Source organism: Moschus berezovskii, chromosome 10, assembly GCF_049115385.1.
Source record: "Moschus berezovskii isolate FMDL1 chromosome 10, NW_MosBer_1.0, whole genome shotgun sequence".
Classification (NCBI taxonomy): Eukaryota; Metazoa; Chordata; class Mammalia; order Artiodactyla; family Moschidae; genus Moschus; species Moschus berezovskii.
Window position 1 is genome coordinate 66,996,136 of NC_142469.1, and position 18,877 is coordinate 67,015,012.

The 18,877-nt window shown below is 47.0% G+C and overlaps 1 protein-coding gene and 1 pseudogene across 4 annotated transcripts in view; one reads left to right on the top strand and one right to left on the bottom strand.

Moving 5' to 3' along the window:
* ANKRD6 (ankyrin repeat domain 6) overlaps positions 1-18,877 on the bottom strand; it is a 183,114-nt gene that overhangs the window by 61,153 nt on the left and 103,084 nt on the right. The gene's annotated exons all lie outside the window — the stretch shown is intronic.
* LOC129560926 (calponin-3-like) lies at positions 16,368-17,319 on the top strand (annotated as a pseudogene).

Here is an 18,877-nt window from a genome sequence, read left to right on the forward strand (position 1 = left end):
CAGGTTTGTGCGCTCAGAGCACTGATGTGGGGGTAGTACTAGCGGTAAACTGAAACTGATCTTTCCACCAAATGCCAAATGAACAGAATTTTAAAGACTGACTCCTCCTGGGAGCCCTGGGCCACTATTAGAGCAAACCAAAACCACTGGTACTATGTCAAAGGTGAAGGTTTTGGGGGCCAAAGGATGCTTAAGACTCTGTGATCCATTCCTACCAGGACAGCAGAAAGTAAGAGCCTCTTTTTGTCTTCAAATGTACTTATTAAAAATACCAACATGGGCTATGGAAAGAAAATATTGTAGCATAAGGCCCTACCACACATTCTAATTTTGAAGACCCAGAAGGTACAGACATTCTTTACAGTGGTTTCCAGGCAAACCCCACGCTCCTCTCAATCTCTAAAGAGTAAGGAATTGGCTCTGATTCTCCCTCACCTTAACATCCAGGTGGGCCATGTCACCAAACACTCCAGGTGGCTGGGAGAACAACAGGACTGTGGGGACTAAAGACAGTATTTTATTATGTGAAATCATTGGTCAAATGTGACTAGTACAACTTCAGAAAGGTTATTCTTATCCCCGCTCAGCTTGTGCTGTGCTGTGCTAAATCACCCATTGTGTCCGACTCTTTATGACCCTCTGGACTATAGCCTGCCAGGCTCCTCTGTTCATGAGGATTCTCCAGGCAAGAATACTGGCGTGGGTTGCTATGCCCTCCTCCAGGGGATCTTCCTAATCCAGGGATCGAACCTGAATCTCTTATATCTCCTGCATTGGCAAGCAGGTTCTTTACCACTAGCGCCACCTGCAAAGCCCCTGCTCAGCTTGCAAATGACCAAATTTCCATCATCCATCTGTTGACCAAAGTGTGGGTAAAGAATAGCAAGGAAAGGGAGTTCCCTTGTGGTCTAATAGTCAAGACTCTATGCTTTCACTTTCAAGGGCTCAGGTTCAATTCCTGGCCTGGGAACTAAGATCCCAAAGGTCACGAAGCAAGGCATCAAAAAAAAAAAAAAAAAAGCCTGGAAAGAGGCAGAAGGAACCCTCACAAACCCATGCTGTTCTGATCACCAGGCTCATCAGAAGTGCAACAAACCTGGAGAAGGTACAAGCAGGAGACCCCTTCCCTCCGCCATGGTCAGAAATCTCTGGGATGAACCTGAAATCTTTGTTGAATGAATAAGCCAAAGAAAGAATAAAGTTGAGATGAAAAACAGAAATGGAGCTGGAAAAGTCTTTGGAAATTCCCAGGGTTGCCCTGAAAGACCGAAGCTTGGGCTTTATGCTTCCCAGAAGGTCGCCCTGTCTGGGAGTGCTTTCAGTGGCTTTTGTCAACTCAGGATACTGTGCGCGCTGTCTCTTTATTCAGGTAAAGCGTGCTGTCTTCACACCAATTACATGGAGCTTCTGCTCTGTCTGCCCCAACCCTGCGGAAGCACTCCAGGACCCAATGGCATGAAAACGCAGACAATTAGCTCTGGCTGCCTAAATGCTCTTGTTTCACAACCACATTCTTCTTCACTGACTCACTCATTTCTGTGCAGACGACCTACAAGGCCACCCTCACCTTCCCAAACCTCTCCTGTGACGAGCATTCGAGAGTCTCGAGTACAATTCCCAGTTCATACAAATATTATCATCATGGCTACAATTTCACCACTTCACTCCGCAGCTAATAACTCCTGTGGATAGAGACCTCCTTGCAGGCCATCAGCTGAGGTTACAGCAGTGCCGTCCGGTCTCCCCAGCAACGGAAGCACGGGTCAGCGGGCCTGTCTATGCTAACAGCCGCTCCCTCCCTCCCTTCTGTCCCATGCAATAAATTCTGCCTCGCAGACACTGAGACAAAAGCTGAGGTACACGGATTGCCATGGTTGCAAGCTACTGAGATAGCCCGTGATTACCTTTGGTAAAGAACGCTTTACAAATTCAGCACACGTCACTATTCCTTTTTTTTTTTTTTAAAGAGGGAGAGACACTACCTTTCTGAGAAAATGTTGGCCAAGTAGAAATGTCATTTATTAAAAAAAGAAAAATTCAATGGCAGCTACTTAAGAATGAAATGCCCCCACCCCAACCCACCCCCTCCACCACAGCCAACACACAGCCTGCCTGAGGCTGAGGGTGCCTCTAGGACAGGTCTCTCATGGAATTTTGGATCCCCCTACCACCACCACCAGAGGGGCACAGAAAACTGCCTGCAAAAGCAGGAACAGAATTCCAGGTTCCTGGTTTCTACTGTGCTGTCAGCACCGTCCCTGTATCCCACAGGGATGCACCCACATACCTTGGGGATCTCAAGTTCACACTCAATTTAAATCCAGTAATCGCCTCACTGAAAGGACCTCCAGCATTCACCTGCATTTTCATTGACACACAGCAGAGAGGGGCTGAGGGAGGGATCAAAGTGGCTGAGTCTTCCTTTGTGACTTCCACCCTGGGCTCATTTTCCTCTCCACCTCTCGCATGATCATTGCCAGACACCTTCGGTGTCCCGACCTCTCTTCCAGAACAATGATCCCCATGCTTCTGCAGTGAGGGGATACTCTCCTTTCCTCTGACACCTCTGAACTGACAGATCAGACCAGGCAGAAGTGACTGGGCTGGCAAGGGGGTAAAGATGATGTCGGACCCCCAGCAGTGAGTAGGAAGGGCAGAGGAATATAGACGGATGGTGAGCAGTCTGCAATCAAAGAGTTACTGCCTACCTGTTGGGTACCCAGGCTGTACAGCCCCATTCCCTCATTAAATGTGAGCTTTCGCTCCCAAATAGACCACCTATTATCCAAGACACTTCCCATTGCTGGCGGCGAGGAATTTCTGCCCCAAGTCTATCAATCACATCTCTCTTTGTCACTTTCACAGCATTTTACACAGGAGAGAAAACTTAAATGCAAACAAGCTGCCAGTTCTTTAAGCAGAAAGGAAATAAATGCACAGTCATAAATATGCAGTGAGCATCATGAATTGAGAAAGGAATTTAGCTTCCTAAGATTTATCTCCTTCCTCCCGGCCCACTACCCCATTTTCTGTTGCTTTCCAATTCGTCAGTGCTTTTGTCTCTCATCAAATGCCAGGGGACCACACAGCTGCTTGGTCTGTGACGCGATCCGTTTTCTTTTTATAGCAAAAGGTCTATGGGGCTTTCTTGAAAATTTATAACAAGGTCCCCTGGTACCGATATCTCAAAGCTACTGCATTCAGTCTCCTAACAAGGCAAAAATATTTTAGAAGAAATCTGCACACAAAAGTCCCAGCCAGGCATTACCCACAGCCCCCCCAGAGATGGTCCACAGGCACTCTGGTTAGAGAGCACCATCAGTTAAGATAACTCTCTTTGCTGCTACTGGTCCAAACCCTGCGTTGAGAAGAGATTGTACTCACATCTGGGGGGGTCTGTCCTCCCCGTTCTACATCGTGTTCTGTTCCTGGAAAAATCACAGTCAGCTCTTTCTTGGAGATCATTAGCTTCCTAGCACTGTCACGCCCAAGGGTCCGCAGTGATTTACGTTACAATGCTCGCTGCCTTTTCCCCTTGAGCTTCCTCAGCCAGCACTGGCCACATCACATCGAAAAGAAAAGCGTACCAGGACATCCATCTAGCTCGCAATGTTTTGTGGCTTCCTAGTCTGCCCACCACAGCTTCTGAAAGTCCTGGGTCTTCAGATTTTGTTGGACTGCTCCCTCCTGCCAGCAGAGGACCCATAACACTGCTCTGATCAAAGAGTCAGGGAATAATTCACAGATGGGTGAAATGCTTGTCAATGATGTTCAGACGACAGAGAAACGAAGTCTGCATTCTTTCAGCAGTAAAAGAGAGATGAATGCACAGGTTGTAAAGGAGAGGGGATACGAGAAGAGTTGAATCTGTAAGGAACTGCCTTTAGGACAGCAGTTAGGGAAAGGTTCACTTTGTGGGAACAGCAGAGACCCAGAGACTCTCTCAACCCAGCCCTTTAGGCAGAGGGTTCCAACACAGGGACCGCAGCAGCACAGGAGACTAGGGGCTGGTTGAGAAACTGTTCCCAGTGTTTGTGAACTGATAGTTTGTCTCAGAAATCCCCCTCTGAACAGAGTCTCTGCAGGCAAAGGGGAAGGGAGAAGACAAGGAGCTCTTTCAAGGGCTGTCAATGGCCCTCCACGTCGCAGGTGCATCTTCCAGACCACTTGTTGAAGCAGCAGAAAACCAACTTCCCAACTTGAGTGATCACAGAAAGGAAGAGGGGGTTGAGATTGACTTGTGTTAATATTACTATTTTCCCCCCTCATCTCTAAAGCCAGAATTGTTGGTCCTGGAGATGGGAAAATGACTGTCAACAAGAACCCTCTGAACACTCCTTCTGCCCAAAGCCCTGCCCCCATTTCCCCGAGGGTAGCAGCTCCTACGGGCAGGGGGCTGATTCTGCTTTGGCCAGTGTTCGGCTTATACAAGGGCAGGAGAATAGCCAGCGACCATGGCTGGTGTGCTGCAGCGAAAATTAATCCCCTGGGGAGACCAAATGCCAGTAGAAAGATATTCCTATTTTTCATGCAAGACCTTTATACTAGTTTGGCCAAAAGTGATCACTGCTGGGTTACTGCAACGACTACTGGAGGACCAATGAGCTTAGGACACAGATGCATGTGACTCGCTCCCTACTTTGAAGAAACCCGTCATCTGGCCCTGATCAGTCTTGATTATGGCCCAAAAGGCCAGATGCCAGCTGAGAGCTGTACACCGAATGTGACAGAAGTTCAAAGTGAGGAGCGGTTCAGAGGTCCTGGGACGTTTCCTTCCAAGAAAGCTGACTCCAGAGTCAGGGACCCTCCATACAACACTGCTGATGAGGACGGGACAACACCGGGTGCTCATGAGCCTGGTGTGCACACGTGCTGTCTGCAAAAGGCAGGGGCGGAGATGCGAGTCTTGAGCAAGCCCATCACAGCTAAGGAACAATTATGCTGATTTCCTGAGAACATCTCACGTACAGTAACTATTCTCTTCTGAATCTCACATTTACTGGATTTTTCAAGTAATCACCTCCTCAGGAAGCATAGGTAGGTTGTCACAATGAAAGATGAGTGACATCTGGATACTATTCAGGAAACCTATGACATACCCCACCATCAAGAAAAGCTACTGACAAATGTCAAAATACTACCGGCGGTACAAGGATACACCACTGAATAAAGATGTGACTGACAGGGGCTTGTGATGTAGAAACCTCTGCTTTTTACATAGGGCAACGATAATTGCTTTTTGGTTGTCTGGTGCTGCTAGATCACCAGAGCTGCCAAGTTGGGGCTGGGCACTCACATAGCATAGCAAATGCCCCACAATCCAGATGCAATGTCATCCACTTGCGAGCCTTCTGCTGCTCCGTCTCCCCTGCGACAAGATGATCACTTGCTGATCTGTTCTCCTACAGTTTTCTGTAAGCCCTGCTATGGGCTGAATTGTGTCACCCCCAAATTAATGTACTGAAGCCCTAACCCTTAGTGTGACTATATTTGGAAATAGAGCCGTTAGGAGGCAATTAAGGTAAAACAGGACTTCCCAGGTGGCTCAGTGCTAAAGAATCCTCCTGTCAATGCAGGACACGCAGGAGACATGGGTTCAATCCCTGGGTCAGGAAAGATTCCCCTGGAGGAGGAAATGGCAACCCACTCCAGCATTTTTGCCTGGAAAATCCCATGGGCAGAGGAGCCTGGTGGACTACAGTCCACGGGGTCGCAAAGAGTCAGAAATGACTTAACGACTGAACACAAGCATCAGTCAGTTCAGTTCAGTTCAGTTCAGTCGCTCAGTCGAGTCTGACTCTCCGCAACCCCATGAATCACAAACATAAGCAAGGTAAAATGAGGTTCTAAGGGTAGGGCCCTGATCTGATAGGATTAGTGTCCTTACAAGGAGAGACACCAAAAAGTCTCCATGTTTACTCTTTCCCCCGCCTCTCTCTTTTCATACCTGCACCTCTGCCTCCAAGCATGCTCATAGGAAACGCCATGTAAGGAGAGCAAAAAAAGCAGTCATCTGCAAGCCAGGAAGATCCTTATCAGAACCAAACTCTGCTGGACTTTGATCAGGGGCTTCCAGCCTTAAGAACTACGAAGAAATAAATTCTTGCCATTGAAGCCATCCAGTCTACAGTACTTTGTAATAGTAGCCCTAGTGACTAAGACCTGAGCTCCCCTCACTCTGTAATTTGCTGGCATGGCTCAAGGTTGGTCTTCCTGGTTACACTGAACTCCTTGAAGGCAGAAACCCTATTTTGTTTATCTTGTATCTCCAGTGCCTAGCATAGTTCCCAGAACATGCTGCTAAGTCACTTCAGTCATGTCCGACTCTGTGTGACCCCACAGACGGAAGCCCACCAGGCTCCCCTGTCCCTGGGATTCTCCAGGCAAGAACACTGGAGTGGGTTGCCATTTCCTTCTCCAATGTGTGAAAGTGAAAAGTGAAAGTGAAGTCGCTCAGTCGTGTCCGACCCTTAGCGACCCCATGGACTGCAGCCTACCAGGCTCCTCCATCCATGGGATTTTCAAGGCAAGAGTACTGGAGTGGCTTGCCATTGCCTTCTCCCAGAACATAGTTAGCCTTTAATGTCTGTTCAACAGATGCTAGAAAAGCTAATAATCAATTGCTTTTCCTAAGTATTAAATGGTCTTCAGGAGTCTGTGGATCCCACAAGAAATAGAGGAGGTGCCAACTAAGTCAACTAGTTTTTTGTTTTGCTTTTTTGGGGGTTGACTTTTTCCTTTTTCCTTTCCGCAAAGATTAAGCAGGGTATGGCTGCAAAACCTCCAAGAGATAACAAATGGGGGGTGGATTCATTCTTCCCTTTCTCTTCCTCATCAAATAGAGGACAGCAGCTCCTGGGACCCTAAGAATTACCAATCTCAAGTGACAGAGGTGTGTCAGCACTGGATGGCACCATAGCCACCCCCAGAATTTTCTTCTCACTGTCCTCAACCTCTGTTGGGTAAAACCACAAATGCTAAAGGTAACCCTACACAATCAATACCAAATGACAGTAAAACCAACCTCAGAGAGTAGTCTACCTGCCATGTATCCATATGACAGCTCTTACCCACTCCAACTTGCTTTGATCTGGCTTCTTTCTACCCCCAGTTTTCTTGCTAAACCATCCCCCATGCTGTGGTTGTCGATTCTGTGGTGTATGAAGCATTTATTGAAGAGACAGTCACAAAGAACTCCGGAAACTCAGCAAGAGAGCTTTCCTGCCTGGTGTGCTGGGGTGAAAGGAGGTCAGGAACGTTCTTTCAGAGAAGGTCAGAGTTGAGCTGGGTCTTGGAGGACTAGAGGATTTTGTTAGGGAGAGAAGTGCAGGAGGGCATGGGCAGAGGAAAGAGCCAAGAGCAAAGGCAGAGTCGTCTGAAAGTGTAGGGAAGAGGAGCAAAGGGACTTGCTTCAGGACTTCCCCAGTGATCCAGTGGCTAAGACTCCACGCTCCCAATGCAGGGGCCCTGGGTTCAATCCCTGGTCGAGGAACTAGACCACACATGCTGCAAACATCCAAAACTGAAGACCTCACCTGCCGCAACTAAGACTTGGTGCAGCCAAAATAAAAATTAAAAAATATAGATATAAATAAACAGAGACGCTGCAGCTGGAGTTTATAACACACAGGCAAAGATCACAGGTGACAGTGCAAAACTCAGGTTGTGGAAGGACTTTCACATCATGCCAAAGACACTGGACAGTAACTTGCATGTGTGATGGGAACCCTAGATATTGGTAAGAAGAGAGACTGGTCAGATTTGTATACAGCTTGGAACTCAAATACACAGGATTGGATTAGTCATAATTATGGGTTCATGCTACACTTTCAAGAATGTATACAGCTTTCTCTTCTTCTTTCCTTTGCTTTTTTTAATTCCTTTTGCATTTCCTTCTTTCAATTTTACTTAGTACACTTTACTTTTTAGAGCAGTTTTAGGTTTATAGAAAAACTGAACAGAAAGCATAAAGAGCTTCCTTATAGCTCTTAACCCACACTCTGGCCCTCGAACTCACTATAGTGTCCCCTATTATTAACATCTTGTATGAGTGTGGTATATTTGTTATAACTGATGAGTCAATATTGACTCATTAACTAAAGCCAGTGGTTTGTATAGCGTTCACTCTGTGCTGCACAGGTCCTTGGGTCTGCACAAATGTACAACGACATATATCCACCATGGCAGTATCATACATTAATAATAGCTTCATTGGATTAGTGCTCCGCCATTCATCCCTCCCTCCCCCACAACCCCTGACAACCATGAATCCTTCTACTGTCTTTAATAAAGTGTTGCTTTTTCCAGAATGTCACATAGTTGGAATCATACAATATGTCTCCTTTCCAGGCTGGCTCTTTTCACTTGGTAATGTGCATTTAAGGTTCCTCCCTGTCTTTTCATGGCTTGATAACTTTTTTTTAGTGCTGAATAATATTCCATTGTAGGGATGTACCAGAGTTTATCTATTCACTTACTAAAAGACATCTTGGTTGCTTTCAAGTTTTCACAATGATGGATAAAGCTGCTATAAACATCCAAGGGTAAATAAGCCACAGGGATGTAATATACAGCATAAGGAATATCATCGATAATATTGTAATAGTTTTGTATGGGGACAGATGGTTACTAGATTTATTGTGGTGATCATTTCATAAGGTATGTAAATGTCAAATCACTGTATAGCTCACCTAAAACGAACACAATACTGATACATATGTCAACTATATTTCAATTAAAAACCTCTATATGCATATTTTTGTGTATATGTAAATCTTCATCTCATTTGGATAAATACCAAGGAATACAATTGCTGAATCATACAGTAGGGCAGTGTGTAGTTTTATAAGAAGCTGATGTGCTGCATGCCCATTTACTTTAGTTATGTCCGACTGTGTGACCCTATGGACTGGAGCCCTCCAGGCTCCTGTCATGGGATTCTCCAGGCAAGAGTACGTGCCTTCCTCCAGGGGATCTTCTCAACCCAGAGACTGAACCTGCATCTCTAAAGTCTCCTGTATTGCCAGGCTGTTCTTTACCACTAGCGCCACCTGGGAAGCCCAGAAACTGCTGTAGTGCCTTCCAAAGCTGTTGCAATAATCTGCATTGTAACAGCTGATTTTACATTGACTAGCTGCCAAGCCGGAGAAGGCAACGGCAAGCCACTCCAGTACTATTGCCTAGAAAATCCCATGGATGGAGAAGCCTGGTAGGCTGCAGTCCGTGGGATCGCTAAGGGTTGGATATGACTGAGCGACTTCACTTTCACTTTTCACTTTCACACATTGGAGAAGGAAATGGCAACCCACTCCAGTGTTCTTGCCTGGAGAATCCCAGGGACGGGGGAGCCTGGTGGGCTTCCGTCTAAGGGGTCACACAGAGTTGGACACGACTGAAGTGACTCAGCAGCAGCAGCAGCAGCAGCAGCTGCCAAGCGCAAAGGTAACCTTCAGTTCTCACGTTACGTGATTTCTCTGTTTCATTAGACACTGCTACCATTCCTCCTTCATCACACTTCCTCCTCCTCTGGTTTCCATGACACACTCTCTCCTCATGCTCCTACCATCCGTGGACTATTTCTTCATCCAAGGGCTCTTCTTTCACTGGTCCCGTAAGTGTTTCAGGTCCTGAGATTCTCGTATTGTCTTCTCTGCTCATTTTCCTCTCTAGAACATCTCAGTACCGACATATCCCCCACACCTGCTGCCCACACACTGCTCTGCTGCCTAGAAACGGATTGCTTCAAATCTTCTTTAGCCTCAATCACTCTCTAAAGCTCCCTTTTTTTTAAACGCCCAACCATTTAACAGACATCTTACTCAGATGTTCCCCATCAACAGGCTAACAGCCAAATCACCATTCTTCTGTCCAAACCCATTCCCATCCCTGTGTCCGCTTCTTGATGAGGGGCCCCGTCTTCCATCTGCCTGCCTGTTTCCCTCATCTGGAACCACCCTACCTTTCCTCTTACTCTTCTTTCCCCACCCCCACATCCAACAACTTACCAAATCCTCCTGGTTTGAGACAGTAAGACAGAGATTTAAAATGCAAATTCTGGGGACTTCTCTGGTGGTCCAGTGGTTAAGAATCCGCCTTGCAAGGCAGGGGAGGTGGGTTCGATCCCTGGTCAGGGAACTAAGATCCCACATGCCGCAGGGCAGCTAAGCCCAGGTACTGCAACTAGAGAGAAGTCTGCGAGCTGCAACGAAAGATCCCACATGCCACAACAAAGATACTGCATGCTGCAACTAAAACCTGATGCAGCCATAAATAAACAACAAGTATTTATAAAAAAATAAAATGCAAGTTCTGAAGTCGGATTTTCTGGGCTCAAATCCCAGTTTTGCCACTTAAAATGGGCAAATTACCTACTTGATGCTAAGCCTGCTTCCTCATGTATAAAACAGAGAAAATAATAACCCCTAGCTGGGTTGTTGCAAAGGTTGAATGAGATAATACATAGGCTATCCCAGCCTGGCACATACAAAGTGCTCAGTAAATATTAAGCATGGCTGTACAGTTATTGCTTAACTATTCTTGACTTGTTCTCTCATCTGTAGCTGCACTGCCACAGCCTTCACTCAGGCTGTCATCATTTCTCACCTGAACTGTCACAGTAGTCTCCAACTGATGCTGAAAGTGTTTCCTGAAATTCTTCTAAACTAAGAAGTTGTGATGAAAGAGGTGATATAAGCTTTTGTTGCCTAACAGAATCTGCCTCTGTAGATGAGTTTTTGCCTAAGAACTGGTTAGAAGCCAAAGCCAGACTAACGTTCAGGATTCACACAGTGAGTATACATTGGCCACGGAGAAAGCAACGGCACCCCACTCCGGTACTCTTGCCTGGAAAATCCCATGGACGGAGGAGCCTGGTGGGCTGTGGTCCATGGGGTCGCAAAGAGTTAGAACGACTGAGCGGCTTCACTTTCACTTTTCACTTTCACGCATTGGAGAAGGAAATGGCAACCCACTCTTGCCTGGAGAATCCCAGGGACGGCGAAGCCTGGTGGGCTGCTGTCTATGGGGTCGCACAGAGTCGGACATGACTGAAGTGACTTAGCAGCAGCAGCATACATTGGCCCGAAATGTATCTTGGATAAAAGATAACTTTGTAGAGGTCAGCCCAACCTGACCAGAGAGTTGGCAGGATTACTCAAGCTCGAGTCTCAGGAAAGACAGACAGCCACTGAGCCAACAGTGGTTAAATTCTCTCTCCTCTTAGAGGACACTGAGCCAACTTCAGGTACGTTCCCCCTCCTGATGTATTAGTTTTAAAACAAAGGGAGTCATGACAAACTCAGCCTTCTCCTCCAGTTGTTTCAAGATGGCAAAGTCAGAGCACAGACAGCTGAGCTGCAACGCAGGAGGAGCCGTGGACACCGTGCCTATCTGCCAAGCAGGGGTCTGCTGGGTGGCGGGGGTTGCTGGCTGGTAGGGGTTTGCTGGGTGGTGGGGTCTGCTGGGTGGTGGGGGTCTGCTGGGTGGTGGGGTCTGGGCCTTTGGTGCCAATTATTTTCCCTTGTCTGCGGACCTCTCCTCCTCACAAAGATAGTTTCGTGTGAACGAACCATCCAGGGGACTTGGAGTTCACAGGGCTAAAGTTTGCAGGTGGAAGCTGTTCTGCCATGTTGGTCTCCCTGCTCAATTCCCTCCCCCGCCTCGGTGTATGTGATCACTGGTGTCAGAACTCACTTTGCACGGCACAAATGTGATCGTGTTTTTCCTCTGCTACAATCCTCAGTGACTCACAGTCCCCCTGCACAAAGTTCAGGGATGCACAAACCCATGCGTGGTCTGGTCTCAGCCGGTCTGTACCACCTCTTCTTCTGACAATCCATCCACCCACCCATTCTGTACCTTCGCTTAAAGCACCATCCTGTTCTTTTTGCTTAGAATGACCTTTAGATCTTTCCCAAACTCCTGCTTATCCTTCAAACCTGATTCGAGGTGTCCTTCTCAGAAGATTTTGCCTTGATTTCAGACTTCAGGCTTCCAGAACGTGGGAGAATAAATTCTGTTGTAGGAAGCCAGTTAGTTTGCGGTGATTTGTTACATGGCCACAGGAAACGAGTACAAATGCCTTATACATAATGGATGCTTAGTAACTCTTTACCAATGGCCTGTCTGGATCAATCAACATCACAGGCTGTGCTTCTTTTTTTAAAGTCACTCACATACATCCATACCTTCCTGGCCAAAAGCTAGGACTCCATTATGTCACTTCAACACGTATAAATGATACTGTAGCCAAGGGGTCCCTCACTGCTGTCTGAGGGACAATGAGGTTCCAGGGGCTGAGAGTGTTCTGCTGCTGCTGCTAAGTCACCCCACTCGTGTCCGACTCTGTGTGACCCCATAGACGGAAGCCCACCTACTGATGACATATTCCTACAAAACACCCTTCACCCACCCTTTCAGGAAGGAGATGCTAGGATGCCAGGAAGCAATGGCTCACGTACGAGGATGGACAGCCGCCCTCACTGGGGTCGCTCCAGCCAGCAGCCGACTGAGGCTGCATCCTCGCAGCCTCCCTACAGGAGACACGGAGAGAAAGCCACATCGGGCTGTCAGTTTCCAATTTTGCACACAAAAAAACAAAACAGGAAGCTGCTCTGCTAGCTAGGAATGAAGTGTCCAAATGTAACCCCACAAACACGACCCCAAATAAGGCAAAGGGAAGTCTGGGATTAACAGGAGTGTCATCTACTCGGCAGTAAACACCAACTGTGATTTGCCACTGTAATGTGTAATCCCAGCAGATTCTTCCGCTATATTCCTTGGAGGACATAGCCTTCTCTCAAGACCATGACCCTTCAGGGAGAAACCATTTAAACTCCACCAGCCACATGCAGATTGATCTTGTCGATCAATGTCCACTAAGTGAACCTCCAGAAATGGTTGCTTTTATCTTGGCTAAACCTGGTTTTCATCGCAGGGGTCCCAGTTTAGGCAATGACACTGCCAATGAAGTATTTCATTAAAAAAAAAAACTTATTGACTGAGCTGGGTCTTAGTTGCGGCAGGTGGGATCTAGTTCCCCGACCAGGGATCAAACTCAGGCCTCCTGCTTTGGAAGCATGGAGTCTTAGCCATTGGACAACCAGAGAAGACCCCCACTGAAGAATTTCTGACCATATGTCCATCTGATCCTAGAAACTCCAGATGCTATGATGCATGGCATCCTCCCCCACCCCATCACCTTTAACCCACACAGCTTTCTCCAATAACTTCTTATCTTTACTTACTATTTCATTGAAGTATAGTTGATTTACACCATAAAGTGAGTTTTGGGTGCACAGCACGGTAATTCAGTTGTACACACACACACAAGCACAAGATACTGAATATATATATATATATACACACACAAAAAACGAAATATTGAGTATAGTTCCCTGTGCTATACAGTAGATCCTTGTTGGTTTTCTTTTTTATATATACCAATGTCCAAAACTCTTCTTAAAATGTGCAGCTCTCAGCAGCATGTCATGGTTAGATGTGATTTGATGGTAACAGTGCCCATCACCACTGGTCTGGAAAGGCCGGTACTGCATACACACCCCTGCCTGCAGAAACTCCACACCTGGCCCCCTCATCTCAATTTCCTTCTGATTCCTCCTGGTGGGGGCAGGACTGGGAAGAAGCAAGAGGAGAAGAGGGTCTATTGAAACCCTCCACCCACAGAGCGAACTACATGACTCTGGGCAAGTTATAGAACTTCCTTGGGCCTCAATGTCCTCGACTGTAAGATGGGGAAAAAATGGTAGCTGCTGACTTCATGAGCCACTTCCCAGGCGGCTCAGCAGTAAAGAATATGTCTGCCAATGCAGGAGACACAGGTTGGATCCCTGGGTTGAGAAAATCCCCTGGAGGAGGAAATAGCAACCCAGTCTAGTATTCTTGCCTGACAAATCCCATGGACAGAAAAATCTGGCGGGCTACAGTCCATGGGGTTGCAAAAGAGTCAACACAACTTAGCAACTAAACAACAACTAACTTCAAGGGGCAGCTAGAAGGGCTTGCTGTAGGAGGGGATGGCAAGCACGTAGCACAGTACTTACACAGAGTAAGCACTCAGGCAGGTGGGCCTGTGTGCATGTATGAAGCCTACTGGAGGACGAACTTTCTAATTAGAGTCCTTCCTGCATCTCTTACGCCTTCACCTTTCCTTAGAGTTCCCAGGGGCTGCCCCAGGGAGATCCCATAGCCTTGCTCAGCACACAGCATGATGCAGCATTTGGCTTGGGCACAGAGCTTTGCTGGGAGCAAGCGTCCCTCTCCGTAAACAAGGGGAATCAGGACTTTAAGTGGAGTGGGTGCCTGGGAGGCTCTGCAGCTATCCCTGTCCTCACGTTCCTCACACACCGATGATCACACACATGCAGACGCACAGTCCACGGCTCAAGAAGACACATCCCACCTGGGGACTCCGACCCCCAGGGAGGCGAGGGCCACTGAGGAAGAGGCGGGCTACCCAGGAAGGTCCCACTGGTAGTCAGCTTCCCTCACGCCAACCTCTCCCTCAGCCTCGGTATTTCTGGTTATTTCCCAGCTGAGAATTTCTCTCAAATTGGTGAGTGTTCATATTGTTAAGTTTAAGCCACAAATGAACCATGAGCAAGTCTGCTCCGTGAAAGTCTCTCACCCATAATTACAGCCCATGATAAACACACCACATTGTCATCATAATCAGTCATGGTGCATTATTTGAAATTAAAATTGCGTCTCCTTTTTACAAGGAGAAGAGGTTCCTACGGTGAAGGCAGCGGCAACGACAGTGACCTTGACTTGCTTATTATATGCTGAGAATTGGCCCCAGAGATACTCATTTCCAAGAGTTTAAAACAATCTTAAAATAGTTACGTCTCGCAGGATTTTCTCATTATTATTGTCAGATTATTTCCATAATGGAACTATATTTAATTAGTTGAGCTTCAGCAGTCTTCAGGAGATGGATGACCTCAGGAATGACACACTATGAGCCCCTCTGTGTGAGGGTCCGGGTGAAGCCCGTGCCCTCCCCCTTCTGACGGTCTCTAAGAGCACGAGGCCAGGCTCTCTCTTCAGCAAAGCCTGAGCCTGGCCTCACTACTAGGCTCGGTGTCAGAGCTTTCACTCTTGGGCTTGGCTCTTTTTGCTCTCAGGGGCCTGGGACCCAGTCCCTGGAGAGAATCCACAGACGCTCTCCGGAGTTAACAGTTCCTGTCCTAACAGCCCTACCCCAAACCTGGGCGAGGCTAGTACTGTGCAGTCTCCAATTTCAGGCAGATGGCCTCTTCAACGATCGTTCATATCTAATGTCAAACAATGAGCATGGTGGGGGGAAGGCAATAGAGGGAAAAAGAAGGGTAAAAGTGGGGAGGTGGGAGGGAGGAACAAAGGAGCAGGGAAAGAAGACAGTGAACACCCCGGTGAGGATGCAGCCACTGATGGGACGTGGGGGTGCTGCCCGATCCCTCCCACCTCCCACTCCTTCCCAAGCTAGGAGCCATCCACCCGGCCCAGTCTCTGCTCATCAGAATTTGTTGAATGAATGCAGGGATTCCTTCTGATTGGATGTACTTATCACACTTCCATAGTGTGTATCATGTTTAACAATGTTTTATTTTTTGGTGTTCCGTGTGGCATTTGGGATTGAACCAGGAATTGAACCTTTGCCCCATACGTTGGAAGTGAGGAGTCTTAATCACTGAACCTCCAGGGAAGTCCCTACAGTGTTTTATTTTAGAATGAAAACTAGAGGTGGAGAAAACCTGGTAACAATTATGTATATGAATATATCCATATGTAATCATATACACACACATTACACTTTATGGGCTTTCCAGGTGTGGTAAAGAACCTGCCTGCCAATGTAGGAGATGTAAGAGACCTGAGTTTGATCCTTGGGTCAGGAAGATCCCCTGGAGGAGGGCATGGCAACCCACTCCAGTATTCTTGCCTGGAGAATCCCATGGACAGAGGAACCTGGAGGGCTACCACCCATAGGGTCACAAAGAGTTGGACTGGACTGAAGCAACTTAGCACACATGCACGCATATATTACATTCTATATTTTTAAATGTATAATTTACCAAAAAAGTGTACAAATCTTAGGTGCACAGCATGTTGAACTTTCAAAAACAGAACAGACCTAGTTTGTGCGAGACTCCAAAGCTGACCAGGAGGCTCTGCAGGACCTTGTTCAACTGAGTAGCCAAGGCGCGGCCCGCATCCTGCCGCCTGAGTCCCAGCGACTCCTTCGCCAGCCAGAGGAGCAGGCTCCGAGCACCTTGTGGTGCAGCCACGCCTCAGGGCCAGGAGCAGGGAAGCCGAGAGCGAGGAACCCCCAGGCCCGAACTCAGCCTCGTCCTGTCGCCCGAATCATCATGACCCACTTCAACAAGCGCCCTTCCCATGGGCTCTAGGCCGAGGGGAAGAATAGGATCGCCTCCAAGTGTGATCATTGGGCAGAAGAAGATCTTCGCTACTGGACAGAAGAGGTGACAGCATAAGCACTGGCACCAACTTCCAGCTGTACTTAAAACACAGCCTAATCCTCTGTGGACTCATGAACAAGCTACAGCCAGACTCAGGGAAGGTCACTGAGTCCTCATCAGACTGGCCTCAGTTGGAGAATACGGCAACTTGATTAAAGCTATTCAAACTTACAGCATGAGGCCACATGACATATTTTAAGCAAATGATCTTTCGGAGAATGAAAACACAACCCAGGTTCAGACGATGCTCATGGCCCTAGAAGGTCTGACCCAAACAAAAGGATTCCATACAACCATTGATACTGGAGCCAAGTACGCAGGAAAACAAGATGTTTTGATGAAGGAAAATTAGAAGCTGGCCAAAGTGTAACCGGTTTGTAGATGGGAGCCAACAAATGCGCCAAGCGAGTAGGGAAGACAGTCTATGGGAGGAGGTGGCATTTTGTGATCCCCAAATGCAAACTGACAAACCTCTGGATCAGACCACAATTAGTCGGCAAATGGGCACCAACAAAGGATCCAGGCAGGCAGGAATGTTAGCACTGGGTACCCAAAGGGACATCTAGAAGCTAACATTACAACCCGTGGGCAACTCCACAATTTTTCTACAGGTAGGTACCAACGAAGTTGCTTCCCAGAAAGGAATGAGTGTGTATGGACTTGGGCAGCAAGAGTACATGCTGCTCCCACAGAGCCTGTGGAAACCAAGGAACAGGAACGGATGAGTCGGAAATCAGTGACAGTCATTATCAGGCAGAATACCCGGACGAATATTCACAGTGAGTACTGAGATGACTACCCCAGAGATTACCAATGTGGTGACCAAGGCACTGATTATTAGATTCACGGAGGAGCTCTGTGTTTAGCCTATTGCTTTTATTCAGTGAGAAACAAGCTATACTGCTGCTGCTGCTAAGTCGCTTCAGTCGTATCCGACTCTGTGCGATCCCATAGACAGCAGTCCACCAGGCTCCCCCGTCCCTGGGATTCTCCAGGCAAGAACACTGGAGTGGGTTGCCATTTCCTTCTCCAATGCATGAGAGTGAAAAGTGAAAGTGAAATCGTTCAGTCGTGTCCGACTCTTTGCGACCCCAAGGACTACAGGCTTCCAGGCTCCTCCGTCCATGGGATTTTCCAGGCAAGAGTACTGGAGTGGCTTGCCATTGCCTTCTCCGAAAAACAAGCTAGCCTTGAGTAATTTTAATCTTGCCTTCCGAAAACACTATTATGTTCACTGTACCTAACGGAAATATTGCCTTACGTGCATTCCTTTTTCTGCCTCTTCCCTAAATAGCTGCCTTTTAGTATCGTGAGAGTTAAATCCTACAGCAGAACCAATAACTCGCATATGAAGGAAAAAGGAATAATGTGAAAGGGAGTACTCCTGTACAGTCAATTCTTTTATTAAACATCTACGCATTTTTACAGTCCTCTACTTAAACTGGTATTTTCAAATAGGAAGCTTTTTTCTTTACATTTTAGTATCTGGTTTCTACATGGAAGACTAAACTCATGCCTATAGCTAACTGTGTAGGCTCAGTTGTATGAGCATGCTCAGTCGAGTCTGACTCTGCAACCCCGTGGACTGCAGCCCACCAGGCTCCTCTACCTATGGGATTTTCCAGGCAAGAATACTGGAGTGGGTTGCCGTTTCCTTCTCCACAGGATCTTCCTGACCTAGGGATTGAACTCACGTCTCCTGTGTCTCCCGCATTGGTAGGTGGGTTCTTCACCACTGAGCCACTGACTAACTGGTCTATTGCCCACTAAATTTAAGATGCAGGATTTTAGAAATTGACATATCAATGATTCTACAGTATTGTTTACTAATTTTTAAATAAAGTCCTGATCAGTGTGGGGGTTAAAAAAAACAAAACAGAACAGACCTGTGTGAATAGCAGCTTAGTCAAGAAAATAAATTAGCAAAGCCTCCCAGAGCCCTACTCATGCCACTTCTGACCACTAACCAACCCCCACCCCAAGGGTAACCACTGTCCTGAATTTTTATGTGAAGCTTAATTCTGCCGATTTTTGAACCTCATATTCTGCTCACGTATTCTTTTTCGCCTGGCTTCTTTCACTCTACATTTGTGAGCTTCTTCCACATTGCTGTTTGTAGTTATACACCTTTCATTCTCACTGACATATATTATATTCCACCATGTGAAAACTCCTTTCATTCTCACTGACATATATTATATTCCACTGTGTGAATGAATATTCCACCGTTCATGTATCCATTCTTCTACTGATGAGCTTTTGCGTAGTTCTGTGTTTTGTGTATTGAAAACAGTGCTGCTGTAAACATTCTACACTCATTTCTTCAGGAGACTTCACAAATACACATGTTTACCTAGAGTGGAATTGTTGGGTCCAGGTACACAAACATTTGTTCCACT